Here is a 12,831-nt window from a genome sequence, read left to right as displayed (position 1 = left end):
ATTTTTTTTTTCATGAGCATTACTTCCAATGCTGTTTTTCAATATCCCAGACCGATTTGGAAGTAACATAGTAGCTATGAACAAAAGTGATATGACTGCTTGAGTTGCTGATTGCAGAGTGACAAAACTCGGCCCTCTGTGGAGTTAATCTGAAACAGCGACTTTCCAAAATTAGAACACTTGATGGGAGAGTTAGAGAGAAGGGGGGGGGAATTGAGCAAAATAAAAGCAAGTGGATTTTTTATGGACTTGGTTTCCCTTTGTATTTGAGAGTGCCACAGCCAGAAAGGCTATTACTAGTGTGGCTGTCACATCTGATCTTATCTGATCAGCTATCTTTTGAGTTACAAGCTTCTAGATACGCTTGTGCTCTTCATCTTCTGGGGTACATGGTACCTTTGCAGCTTAAAAGAAGTTGTGTGTTGGAGTTTCCTCTGTCTTCTGTATGCCCCTGTAAGGCATAGTGTCTCATTTCATCTTTCTGTTACTCAATCAACCATATTTAATTGAGCTCACTGAACATGTGCCAGACCACTGTACTAGGCTCAGTTTTTAAAGGTACAATCAGTTAAATAGCCAATTATTTCTGCAATATTATTATTATTTTGGTGTTTATTTGCCTAGTCTTGATTGTTGAGATTTTTCTGGAAGCATGTCATAGAGCTGTTATCTTTTGCAAGATTAATGCAAAACATACTACAACAATTAAGTGGATAACAAGATACATGATATTATTACTGTCTTTAAGGAGTTTTCAATTTAGAAAGTGAAGTAAGGCAAGAGGTGAAGAGCTCTTTTACTATATAAGCTTTTCAAAACCTATAAGCTCTGTAATCAAGTTCTAAAATAGTCCACTTGTACTATTTTTTTTAAAGTATAATTAATAAACTATTTGATCTCCATGGTTGTTTTCCATTTGAGATTTTGTGGCCTTTTAGAAAGGCTTACTTTTATTCAAAGTAACAAAAATACGTGTTAAGTGTCAACTATGTGTAAGGTACTACTAAGGACACAGTGGCATTCAAAGATGAATCCCCCTGATTATATGACCATTGAAGTAATGAAACAGAAATGTATATGACTGTAAATAAGTAGACTCTTAGTTGGGTCCCAAAGTCAGTGATTACTGTGAAAATCGTGTATCATAAAATTTATCTTTTAAAATTATATACATTGCCCATGAATTACTGTGTGCATGGCTTTGTGACATGTGACATGTCCCACTGTCTTTTAGAAAGTCCAGTACAGTGCATTGTCTCCTCACCAGAGTGCTGTTTGTTTGTTTGGGACCCAGATAAGTTGTTGGATTGCTTATAAGGTCTTAATACCAAAAGCAAACAACAAAATAAAGCAAAACAGAAAATAAGACACTAATTTAAAAAAAACACACAAAAAGCCCTTTTCCTATGTTAGAGCTGATGTGTTTATTTGAACGTTCATAATTTAAATGCTGTATGATGTACCTTCACTGTATTAAAATACAATGACAAGTACCTTAGGAGGAGTACAAAAAAAGGGCTGTGGGGTTTTAAGGAGAAAAAGCTCATACCGTAATAAAGCATTCAGAAAGAAACTTCATAAAGGAAATTGAGTTTGAGATTTTAAGAACAGATTTGATTTGACAAACTAAGCTTTCCAGTACAAGCACATGCAGTCTGGGCAAAGCACACTGTTTGCAAAAAAAGAAAAAAAATAAAAAAGTTTAAATGTTTTGTAAGCAGTCCTTTCTATCAGAAGTTTAGAGTATGAGTTGGACATTGGGAGGTGATTATGTCCAGAAGGGCAGGTTAGACACTGTTGTAAAGGAGAGAAGGTTACATTTAAGTGGAAAGGCCACTGGGAAGAGAGTGCCTTAGCTGTGGTTTAGTTATATCAGTCAACTGAGTTTCCATTAAAAAAAAAAATAGAGGAGAGAAAGACTTGAGACAGAAGGAGTTTGTGCTGGATTATGATGGGGCTAGAAGAGCCGGAACTGGCAGAGTGGTATTGGAAACAATGAAGTAGAGGAAAGACCCAAGAAATGTTGTGTGGATTTTGTCTCCTACTGATATGATTGACATTGACAGTGGGAGAGAAATTTGCATCTGAATCACTTTGGGTCAACTAAAGTTTCTATAATAACGGTAGAGAGTCACTTATTTGGATGGATGGATGCATATAGCATATAATACACAGAGAGATAACTAGTAAAACTATTCATAAAATAACCCTTCATAATATTTTTCCCTTTACCTAGGATTCATTTAAAACATTGATTAAGTAACGTTCCAAGTGTTTATTCCTTAGAGGCATATAGTACATTCCTTTGGCCTTATTATGAGAGTCTCATGTGGCATTACATCTGCACTTATGTCTGTATGTTGTATCTAAGTTACATGTTTTATGTGGTTTGCATTACGGTCTCTTCAGTGAAAGGAAGTTAAATTCCTACAGAGGGACATAATTATAATCCTTTTTAAGTGATGAAATTTGTTAGCAAGCCTTTTAAATCTAGAATGTAATTAAGTTCATCACAATTACTTTGGGTCAACAGCTCATCTGTGGTTATGTGGAATGTGCTTTAGGAATTATTGTGCCATTATTATTAATAATTCTCTATGTTACCTGATAGAGAAAGAAGGTCAGTAGGAATGTGTGGTTGAATCCATCCATCCGTCTGGCCAAATTTATCTCATCTTTTGACTTTTGATCAGATCAGGTTTGTTTGGGCTTTTCAGAACAAAAACTACACTAATTTAAAAAGAGCAAACTCTTCTCATTTTTTATGAAGAATATAAGGTCTTACAATTTTATCAAGTTTTTTTTTTAAGAAATTCAATTCAGGATCCTGTTTGAGTCTCACTCCAACTCCAAACATTTTTTTTTTCATTTTTAATAATAATACTAAAATTATAATGCCTTTAAGGTATAGCTATTGATTGAATAAAGTCAACTTTGTCATTATTTTCCTTTAGACTAAATTGACTAAAATACAAATACCCTAGAGAAGGGCTGGAGTAGCCAATAACAATATCTTAGATATAATACACACACACATATATATATATAATAAAACAGATAAGATAAACGAATGTTTTGTCATAGCTCACTGTATAAATTTTGATTCTCTATGATTTGGGAAGTCAGGAAAATGCAGTCATTTTTGCATATGAAAACAATGCAACTCTTCCTGCATATGCTTGTTAATAGTTCTCCATTTAGAAGTATGGGAAACCAGTGTTCAGTTAAAAAAATTAATATCACCCAATAAATAATAAAATGGTACATGTAGTATATTTTTTCCTGACCACTACTCCAATAAATATAGATTGTCCATAGTTGGATTCAAGCAGTGTTTGAGTTATAACTTATTTATCACTCCAATTATCTTCTAAAAGGATACTGATAAATTTTGATTAACTTTCAGTGACTAGTTTAATCTTCAAGTATCCCTAGTGCTTACCATGCAACACTAGATGTTCTTCTGACATGAACTAAAGTTTCTAATATATGTAAGGCACTTAAATAACATATTTTCATGAATTTGATGCTTTTCCAGTGCTGTGATGGCAATGGGAACCTGTGAATTCTGTTTAACCATATGGCCCTTAAGTAGCAGATGCTTAGAGAAATTGATGAAAGGTGTGAGTCATATTAACTGCAGAATTTTCCTAATTCTATTTTCCAGTTTGTCAAAACATTACATAAAAGAATGATAGTTTATGAGTAACAAAACAAATCCCACATTTCAAAAGCCTGTCATATTTTTCTGCTTAGTATAATATCTCTTTTCTGCCAAAGACTGTTAACACCTAAATTACAAAACTGATAGACTGTTGTCTCATTGTTTACAAATGTCTAATATATGAAGGTGACTTGGTCATTTTCCCACCTCATTATAGAATTTCATGTAAACAAGTCTAGAAATCAGCATATTGAAAGTATGTTACATTGTAACATAATTAAAGTGGCTCTTAAACATTGATTGTGACCCTCAGTAAGAAACATATTTTACATTGTGATCCTGACAGTACTTGTGTATATTTTCAGTAGATATCTGTAACTAAAAGGAAAGTTTCACAAAAGTTTCACAAAGCAGTGTTACTAATGTACTGATATTTTGTCTTCCAATTTTATTTTTTAAAATTAATATTTGTAATCCTATCCTCTGTGTAAAATTTAATCAAGTAGGTAAGTATATGTTCCTTTGTTAGCATTCCATATTTTGCTTCAGTTGTTTGTACTACTACATCTTCCGTGAATTAGGATTTTAAAAATACTCTATATTAAAAGAACACAAAATAATTTTAAAATCTTATTCATAGTTCATTAGAATGAGGTAAAAAATCTTTATATAAACAGGAAATTTATATAAACAGGATGTTTAAAGCTAGAGATATTCTTGACAATAGGATGATGTACATTTCTTCTGGTTCATGTTTAAGATTGTGTGCTGCCTATATGATATCAACATGATAAACAATCTAGAAATTAAGCATTTACCTTTTTATTTCTTTTTGGCTTCAATCCAGTTAAAATAAGGTAACTTTTGTTTAAATTTCTAAAGCAAGAAATTTGACTGGCTATCTGATCAGTGTAGTCACTGAAATGACAATTATGACAAATCGAAAACTGCTCTTCTTTCAGAAATATCACTTTGTGATTACACTTTTTAAATTGGTCATCTATAACTCAAATTAGTCTGATCATTAAGTCTATGTTGGCTAGATATATAGGAGAAAAGTACAATTCCTTTTTTCATTAACATTTCTCTGAGTTTTAAGTCAATGCTAGACTTGAGGAAACCTTTGGGACATCATGGAAGCTTCAATTCTGTATCTATAAAAATGTGCATATTCTTAATGTTTTGCTCAGTGCTTTTGATTTATCAACCAGGCTAGTCTCTCTGTAGAATTACCAAGACTTACTCTTATCTTATTCACCATCTCCCACCCCAAGTGATCATTTTCTTCTATTTCCAGATGTTAGAAAATGAGACATGTTTCTTAAGGAAAAGATTCAAAACACCTCATTTGGGCCAAAGATTTTTTTAATGGAAAGAATAAACACATTTCTTATCAGGAAAAAATATATATGTGTATACATATACATTATATATATAGTATATATGTATCTATCTGACGAATAAAATGAAGTGTTCCCCTGGCAGGAATACACTGAGGGTTGTTTGTCTTGCACTCATCCAGGTATCTTATATGCTTTTCTCTTTGAAAAGGCCCTTAAGGGTTTCACTGATTCCCTGGAATGTAAAATTTCCTTCACCCTCTGAAATCCCTAATAATTTCCATTTGCAGAAATACTGTTATCTGCTCTTACGTTTTCTGTTCTCTAGAGTTTGTACAACAGCAAATTTTCTTGTTTCACGTACTTTGGCAGAAGTTAACTCAGAAAACTTGTCCTGAATTGACTTTGTAACATGTCTATATACTAGTAACACTCCAATTATAAGGATAAAGGAGACTCTCTTTTGAGGATATTAAAGGATTTTCCTGTTATACACTCTGGAAATAAAATGACTGGTCTATGAGACAAGTTGCTGGATTTAAATAGGTTTTTCTTGAACACTCTAATATGCTCCAAAGGACCAAGGATTCTTCCTACTTATAAAATCAGTTTCTAATTATGGGAGTAAAATCTAGTATGGGATCCCAAAAGAGGGCTTGCACGGGAGGAATAAAGAAATTTCATGAAACAGCATTAAAAGTAATAGTATCTCTTAGTTCATTTTTAATGAGTCTTCCCTCCACAATTTATACCTTTGGAAGTCCTAAGACACAGTATTACACACACACACACACACACACACACACACACACACACACACACACACACACACACACACACACACACACACACACACTATACCATGCATATCTTGCAGTGCTTTAAGATAAGTTGAATAGAAACCTTGTCTTCAGGAGGCTTATAAGTCACATGCAAGAAGGCAACATAAACTGATGTGTATGAAATACATGAATGAGCGGTTGGGAGAAAAGAGAACCACACTCAGAGAATATAGAGACTCCCCACTGTTGGTGGGAAGAGGGTAGGATCTGCGGTTGAGGTAAGCAGCAGGGCATCAGAGAAGTCCTTCAGGGGGAAGTTGTGACCGAGTTGTTATGGAATTCAGGTCATGCAATTTAAGAGTGAGAATTTTTCATAAGTCTGCATAGACCCTGAAAATTTGGGTCACTATAATATGGTGGATTATGTATTTCTTTTTAGACATCCTTGCTATCAGTACTAGTACTGATGTAGATAGAGCTAGCTAAACAACAGATGGATATTGTATCCCAAATGTTCTTATAGAAAAATTACAAAAGACAAAACGATGTAGTCAGTATTTTTTATGGACTTGATCATGCACATAAAACCATGATCTGTATTTTAAAATAAAGTCTACATTTATGCTGCGTGAATTGCAAACTACATTTAGATTTGTCTACCCAAATTGCCTCATGTCAGCTACCTCACACACAGACGTGCATGGGGACACACACACACACACCACTCTGCAGCAATGACTTGCCAGTGACCTTAAAATTTCCTCCCTAATCAGAGCCTTAATTAAAATATTACTTTGCTAGATAACCCCTGCTATAGCACATATGCATTACCTGGGGTGGTGACACAAAAATCTATTTTCTCTTTTAACATATAATAATTAGTTGATTTTTTTTTTTTCTGTTCCCTTGTCAGTGAATAGACACATCATAGGCCTGAAGGAATGAGAATCAAAACCAAATTTTTGATAGAAGGTAGTGTCTTAAGACATGTAGATTTTTCCTAATGGGAGAAGCCTGGATGGAAAGCTGTTTTTAGGAGGCTGGGAAAAGCAGGAAGCTACATGAAGATTTGGAGTGATTAGGAAGCAAGAGAGAGGGGAGCAAAGGGCACAAGGTGATACTAATGACACACTTTTTGCAACTGCCTCAGGTTAATCCTCTATCTTCTTGACTTTGGAGAACCACATACAGGGGGACCAAGGTGGGCTGAGTCAAGCTATAGGCTATTTGCTGTGGCTCAGGCTTCATAAACAGCCAAATAGGTAGAGAAAGGAGAAAGAAATGTCAAAGGCTTTTAAAAAGGATATGTTTGTGTAACGACACAGGGTGTGAAGGGAGAGACAAGGGGTATAGGAGCCTTGAAAAGAATTTTTATAACATTTAGTTGGTGTCCTTGACTCATGAGTTAGGGAAGTGCAGCTCTGAGCAGTTGCTGTCATGTGGCAATGATTTTACATCAGCTGCCCGACATATCTGGTAGCAGCAGGAGGGAAAAATAAAATCTCTCTTCTGATTGAAATGGTTAGGGGATTCACGGAAGAGAAGAACAAGTGCCTGAATTAGAAGGAGACAGGGATCGTCACTTGAAATCCATTCTCTTTTGGGAGAAAAAATTCTCTGATGAGTGCAAGTAACTGGGGCCTTGCTTCCCTCTTTTATAGCTCATCTTAGAAATGATACCCTTGCTTGCCTATTTAAAAAAAAAAAAGAAAAAGTTTGAGGCTTGATTCAGAATGACATCCCCATTTAGGCCATAAATGTTTGAAGCTTAAACTTAAAATCAAACTCTTCTTTCAACTCTCCACAACATGAACAACCCCTAGGGCACTCCAAGTATTTTTATATGTATAAATTGCTTTTGCTGTACAAAAGTTTTAAAAATTCAACCTTTGTGACACAAAGGAAGAGGCGAAGGTATTAAAAGGGTGGTAATCTCTGCAAGAGCTTTAAATTCAGCTTATGTCAGGCAAACACAGTTTAGTTCATATGTCTCATGTATCTAAGTCTCTTAAAAAAAAAAAGAAAACTCATTATGCCCCATGGAAAGCAATTTATAATGAGACCATCACCAATAATTGTTTGTTTTAGGCTATGAAGTAGTGGGGCACTTTCCTGCCTGGATGTAATCAACTAAAAATAACCGTGATTTTTTTTTTTCCTCTACATTTGCAAACAGGATAGGTTGCAGTGAATAAGCTGCCAATATAAGCCATTCCATTCCAAAACAGACATTTAGATGAAGTAGGAATAACATGGAATATGGCAATATTTTTCAGATTCAACAACTTGTGCAATTTAGTGACTTTTACATCAAATTTTAGAGGGTTCTTTATTTTAATGATAATGTTTAACTTTGAAAACCTTTATTGCCTCTCTCCAGATGTGCACCCCACCTTTTCCAGACATGACTTAACCTGTCTGCATAACATACCTGATCTAGATGTGGCAGCCTCTCTACTTAATTTAATAGACAGTTAACACCCCACCTTCTCAGGATTCAGCTGTCTGGCAGCCTACCTTTCTTGACAGAGCTGAGAAGCAAGATTTAAACAATAAAACATGCACAATCAATTACAACCCACGAAGTCCATGCAACAAAGCAAATGCATTTTTTCTCTTATGAGTGTTGCCTTAGAATCTACAAAATCTGATTTAATTGACAATTTTAACAAGCTAAGCGATCTGCTTGCCAAAACCACTGCCTTATTAGGAGGCAGCAAATTAGAAAAGGGATTGGGGCTGTTAGGACCAGCACAATGATAGCAGTGAAAAGTGACAACAAGGTTGCTGACAGAAAATCTATAAAAAGCCCACACAGAAACTCAAAAAGCACAAGAACTGAGCTATTTAATAAGGGTAAACAGACGTACAAACTGTTATAATCCCTAAGAGGGTCACCATGCACTAATTGGTACTCCTGATGGCCACAGGTCATTAAGGAAATGTTACATTAGGTTCCGTAGTTTGATCAATTTTAAGAAAAAGTATAAAACCTACATCGTTGGAAACGCCTCATAGATTAACTGTGTGGTTTCCTTTACTCATAGAACTACATGTTAGATCTGTGGGAAAGAACTACAAGACAGAGCTGCCAAGTAAACTATGAAAAACCTAACAAACTTTTTATCTTAGGTATTGGCATATCCCAATGATCTGTACTGTTCTAGGGTGTGATGGCTTAGGAGTGAATATGATTTGAACCTAATACATTTTTAGAGGGTGTCAAATTCAGAACCAGGCAGATCCATCGCCTGACCCTAAACATGGTCCTAAAGTAAATCGCTTGAGGAAATTGGATCCCAAAGATTACAGGTGGGGAATTTTGAAGTGTGTCCATATTTCATTGGAGATCAAAGAAGCCTAACTAAAAGAATTGTGGGCTGACTCACACGATAACTTCTTTTTGAAAGGGCTATTTTATCTTGAAGATTATGAGTTTGGAGGAACTAAGGTGATTGGCAGTGGAAAGAATCAGAACATGTGAAATTCCTTAAAAATGTATTGACTTAAATAACTTTGTGTTGCACATAATTAAAAAAAACCCTTTACACTTAAAAAAAAAAAAAAAGAAAAGAAAAAGTATATAATTCATTTAAGACAGATTTTCATCCAGAATAGCCATATTTGAAAAAAAAAAAAAAAAAAGTTTGGCGGACTAAACTTTTAGCCATCATCCTGTTTTTGTCCATTTTGCTAATTCATTATCCAATATTACAGGTGAGTCCCACTTACAAAATTAAGCAACTAGCAAAAAATATACTTATTTGGTAATGAGATGGTCCAAGCTCATTTAGTATATACCTGTCTTCAAAATCATCATTTAAAATAAAGTCAGAGAATGTTTTAACATGGCTACTTGTGTTTAGGTGGCTAAATGTATTGAAAAACTTTTCTGATATGACTCAGGTTGCAGGTTCAATTCCCATACGGGTCTGTTGTCTTTATCTTGTGCCTCCATTTACTCCTCAAATGGCACGAAAAATTAAATCCCTCTCCACCTCCAGAAACATTAACCACATAATTACTGAATAAGGTCTTACTATCTACACACTTTAAAATAACATATGAAATAATGAGACTACATTTGTTCACTGAGTGATTTCATTTCCGCAATGGAGAGAGAAGAACTAGCCTACACTATGCACCTACTTGTGGCAAGCACAGTGCTAGTGGCACACGTACATTCTCTTTCAGTAAACCCAGAAGACCAGTTTTCATATGAAGAAATTGAAGCCCACAAGGGAGCCTGTATCAAATGCAGGATATTCTCATTCCCTTTAACCCACTGTGAGGGAGGCACTAGAACAACCCCTATGAATGTATGTTAGTTGTGAACATTATGATACAAAGTAGCTTGAGTGAGTTTCAGTATGTTACTTTGTTCCCAGTTCAATTAATTTAGTGACTGAGACATTGAAATAAACTGAGCGAAAGGACATAGCCGTAGTTTCAGTTCTCTCCCTAGCTCTCTGATCATGGGCCAGTATCAAGTTATATTTTCTAGGCCTTTGTATCTTCTTTAAAAAAAAAAATGAAGAGGAGCCTTCAACTACCTCTACCTAGAAGCCAGAATATGCTTACTTTATTATAAACAGTGAGCAAAATTATATATTTAATAATTAAGTTCCATGATCAATAATTACCAGATTGTGTCTGAGACATGAAACTGAGTTAAAATCAAGTTAAGAACTTTCTTTTACATATAACACTCAATTTTATTCTTGCCTCTTGTGTCATTTTCACTGTTCTCAGGTGTGGTTGGGAAGGGGGAATCAGCCAGGCCAAAGGAAGGGGTTAATGAATGCACATTTTGACAGCTTTGTTCCTTGGGATATTGTGGACACATTTGGACAAGAATTGTCACTGTTTGGACAAGAATGTACATCCTGAGAGAAATTATATTTTTTATTCTCCATAAAGAAAGAAAGTCTATAGAAAAGAGATTTATTGGATACTTCTGGTCAAATTAGAAGATAAGTCAACTTAATGAGTTTAATTTAATAAACCTATTTTGGTTTAACAAGGTATTAGCATTTAGAGGGCCAATTTGGATTTCTCACATCTTGTAAACACCTGAGCATAGAGAAAGGAAAGAAATCTTGGTGTATATTTAGTGTTTTATGATTTAAACTTTGTTATCAAATACTACTGGTTATAACTCAGTTTATAATAGTGATAACACATCACTTACATTATTTTCATTATTTTTTCTTTTTTGTTTTGTTATACATTTTAATTATATGAGCATCAAGTACCCCACATGTGTTTTAACTGTTGAAGTAATTATGTACCGTTAATCTCAGTGGTAATTGTGTTTTTAAATTCCAATAATTACCCCTAGGTTTTCAGAAACGAATTATCCTGAAATGAGGAGAAGATTGTAGAGACATTTCAGTGTGTATTTTGGTATACTATGTTTAAAGGGAGATAAATTTCACATTATTCAAAGAATCTAATTGGAGAAGGAAAGGATATTAATATTTATTGAGAAACTAATATCACCAGACCCTCTCTAGTTGGTTTATAGATGCTATTTAAAACTTTTCTTCATAACAGTTATTTGAAATAGACCTTATCCTGCTTTAAAAAAGACTCAGAAGCTCTATTTATAGAAAGTAGCACACTTAGGATGTAAGGCTATGTCTATCCCCAAAGCAGGTGCTTTTTCAGCAATATGATGCTGGCTTTTGGCGTTAATTGTTAATTGTCTTATGTAGTAGACTATTGACTAGCATAATTTAAATTATTCAGTATCTCTTAGTCTGCTAGATTCAGGGAAAGAGGTTAAATGACACAGATAATTTTTGCTGATAAGGCAAAAATAATCACATATTTTCTTTGCTATATAGTCCAAGCTTTTTGCATATTTGTTGCTAATTACACATTTTCTTTCCAATGTACAAACATTTGTAGGTGTGTGTTGCAGAATGAGTTCCTTTACATGCTATTTTTGTAAATAGTTTCTCTTACAATCTGCCTAACACAACCATTTCTTCTCCCTGTCTCTGTTTAATGAGTACTTGGAATTTGTCAATGGAATTTGAGCATGTGTGTTTGTGAAGCGTGAAAATAAATATCATCATATAGCTAAAATTTTCAATCACTTCATTTGTTCTAGACTGCACTAAACTGTGATATAATGGGAAATTAAACTGCTTTCTTTCTGGTTTAACCATAAAATGCTTTAGATTTATTTCAAGGCACAGCTTGTGCTAGACCAAAGCTATCTCTAGTCTAATGGAGTCCAGCCTTTCATTTTATTTTTATAATCCCTCCATATTTCTACAAAATAATAAAAAGCTAAGTAATATTATAAGGAAAAAATTGGATATTTTAGTAAGACCATGGTTGATGGTAAAAATCTATCCAACAGTGGTAACACTATTGGTTTTGAAGGCTTTTAATATTTTATTCTGTATAGTTTAGATATGTTTATGATGCAAAAATAAAGGGATCTTGATAAATTAAGAGGATCTACACCAGACATTTTTATTCACATCCCACATCTCAGTTAAAAAAAAAAAGAAAAGAAATGAGAAAGTATACCATGAACTGAAAAGGTTTAATGATTTAACCTGACAGTTCTACTTCCAGGATATGATTACTTCCTGAGATGCATTTTATCTTATATCACAGCCCCTTTTAAAGTTGTTTGCTTCGAATAGTAGACTGGACAACATTTCTCTTAAAATATCTTGGTATTTATCTGCTAGTTTGGAAAGGAGTTCCTGATATTATAGTTAAATTATTTTATCTTCAGAATTACTGGTTAAGGCTATCCAGGGAGGTAAACACACACACACGCACACGCACACGCACACGCACACGCACATTTAGAAGGTATATGGCTAGCATGCCTTCAACTTCTACCCCCTACAAAGTAGGGTGTCTAACTTAAAATCCTTTCTCCTCCAAATAAATTGACCAACTTTTCCCCAAGTCTCACCTCATCTTTGCACATGCTCAGTATTGTGGAATGCTCACAAGCACTTCCCCACTGCCTGTTTTCTGTCAACATGAGTTGTTTTGCTTTGGGTATGGGTAC

General features: G+C 34.4%; 1 protein-coding gene across 1 annotated transcript in view; it reads left to right on the top strand.

Moving 5' to 3' along the window:
• The window catches only part of LRP1B (LDL receptor related protein 1B), a 1,885,740-nt gene that overhangs the window by 575,000 nt on the left and 1,297,909 nt on the right, over positions 1 to 12,831 (top strand). The gene's annotated exons all lie outside the window — the stretch shown is intronic.

Source organism: Balaenoptera physalus, assembly GCF_965194825.1.
Source record: "Balaenoptera physalus genome assembly, chromosome: 6".
NCBI lineage: Eukaryota > Metazoa > Chordata > Mammalia > Artiodactyla > Balaenopteridae > Balaenoptera > Balaenoptera physalus.
Note: the sequence above shows the minus strand (reverse complement) of the source record. Positions and strands in the feature narration are given on the sequence as shown.